Source organism: Thermobia domestica, chromosome 6 (assembly GCF_964235325.1).
Source record: "Thermobia domestica chromosome 6, izTheDome1.hap1.1, whole genome shotgun sequence".
Taxonomy (NCBI): Eukaryota; Metazoa; Arthropoda; class Insecta; order Zygentoma; family Lepismatidae; genus Thermobia; species Thermobia domestica.
The window spans coordinates 267,111,944-267,114,243 of record NC_137459.1 but is presented as its reverse complement, the minus strand read 5'-3'; the positions used below and the strand labels follow the sequence as shown (position 1 = coordinate 267,114,243).

Genomic DNA, 2,300 nt, shown 5'->3' with positions numbered 1-2,300 from the left:
ATGCGATTTAGTAATTTATGTAATTTTAGTGTGTTTCGGTAGTTTTAATTTGTCTTTCTTATGTATTCTCATTTCACATTTTGTATTCTTCTACTGTTTCAATTTAGTTTACTGTAATAAATATTTAGTGTAGTTAGAAGATGGCGAGACTTCTGGGGGTTATTCTAGAGGAGGGTTAGTTCGGGTGTTTTTAAATTTGTTGTTTAGTTTATCTTAGATATTTTATTACCTAACATTAAGTTAGGGAATTTTAGGTAATCGAACAGGCGCCTCACTCTGAGGGAACAGGTAGGACCTTTTACTAGCCAAATGCCTCGCCATCTAATTAGTGACGCGCATGAATGGATTAACGAGATTCACACTGTCCCTATCTACTATCTAGCGAAACCACAGCCAAGGAACTGGCTTGGAAAAATTAGTAGGGAAAGAAGACACTGTTGAGCTTGACTCTAGTTGATACTGTGAGGAGACATGAGAGGTGTAGCATAAGTGGGAGACTATTTACGGGGTCGGAGCTCCTCCGTGGCTAAGCGGTTAGCGTACACGCCTTTGGCGTGAGAGAGCCAGGTTCGATTCCCGGCGGGAGCTCATGTGGTTCGGATTCCACGTTAATCAGTAGGTCCACGTCTCATAGCCTCGCTGCTGAAAGGGACGCTAAACTAAAATCAACTCAACTCTTTACGGGGTCGCCGCTGATACCACTACTTTCACCGTTTCCTTACTTACTCGGTGAGGCGGAGCGCGTGCGTCGTTCTTCGTGCTCGGCGTACGGTATTCTTGAACCAAGTCTGGCAAGTTTGTCTTCTCGGACGATCCGGTCCGAGGACACTATCAGGCGGAGAGTTAACTGAGGAGGTACATCTGTCAAAGAATAACGCATGTGTCCTAAGGCCAGTTCAGCGAGGACAGAAACCTCGCGTAGAGCAAAAGGGCAAAAGCTGGCTCGATCCCGATGTTCAGTAAGCATAGGGACAGCGAAAGCACGGCCTATCGATCCTTTTGGCTTGGAGAGTTTCCAGAAAGGGATGTCAGAATATTTACCACAGGGATAACTGGCTTGTGGCAGCCAAGCGTTCATAGTGACGTAGCTTTTTGATCCTTCGGTGTCGGCTCTTTCTATCATTGCGAAGCAGAATTCGCCAAGCGTTGGATTGTTCAACCACTAATAGGGAACGTAAGCTGGGTTTAGACGATCGTGAGACAGGTAAGTTTTACCGTACTGATGCACGATCGTTGCCATAGTAATCTTGCGCAGTGCTCAGTACGAGAGGAACCGCAGGTTCGGACAATTGGTTCATACACTCAGTAGAGCGGCCGGTTTTGTGACGTTACCATTAACTGGATTATACCTGAACGCCTCTAAGGTAGAATCCGATGTAGGCAAAGCTACGGTATCTGGCGTCCCTCATTTCAAAGTGTATTTACTACGCGAAGCGTAGGGGTAGGCTCGTCCTACTTTACATGACCCATGGTTTGCGGCAGATGTAATGTAAGGACGATATTGGTCCTTAGAATCTCTGTCGTGAGTTACACCAAGGAGATGTTCAAGGTTGGGACGTGGAATCCTCTGTAAATGACTTAGATACCAGGCGGGGTATTGTGAACGGTAGAGCATTTGCCACGATGCGATATGTTGAAACTTAGCCCTTGCTTGGAGGATGAGTCTAGTCGGTTAGACGAGACCTCCGGGGTATCTCCGCCACGTCAGGTGGATTCGTTTTTTTATTTTTTTCGCTCAATAATGCCGAATTTTACTTTGTTTTTTCGCACTCGCTCATAATTACCGACTTTTGTTCATAATTACCGACTTTTACTTTATTTTTTTTCCGCACTCGCTCACACTTGCCCATCTTTACTTGACTTTTTTTCCCATATATAAAAGGGTTAGTAAGGGGGACCATGTCCCCCTCTCCGGCCGCTTTTTACTGTCATTCGTTTGATCATTACTGTCACACGCACGTGTCTGACTTGTGCATGACCCTCGCGTGTTTTGCGATTAAGCGGTCTTACAGGAGATGGAAGAACCTCGCAGTAAGTGTGGACGAGATCTTTAAAGGGAACGTACTTTAGACAGGGGCGACCTCGTCCGTCAATTCCCTACCCCAGTCCGTAATGCTTCCGTGACACCAGATACCACAGTAGTCTTACTATCACCGACAAGTACACCTGGCATACACCTCCATATAATATGTCCGTTCCCAGAAATAGTGCATTTGTCTCATTATAAGCAGGGGCTCCTTTATTTGACGGCAACAAAGTCATCCATCACCGACATGGCTTACCATCTGGTTCCCGTTAAA

The 2,300-nt window shown here is 45.8% G+C and overlaps 1 pseudogene; it reads left to right on the top strand.

The window, feature by feature from the left end:
- Positions 1-410: 410 nt before the first annotated feature.
- On the top strand, positions 411-1,662 carry LOC145688728 (large subunit ribosomal RNA; annotated as a pseudogene).
- The last annotated feature ends 638 nt before the right edge of the window (positions 1,663-2,300 follow it).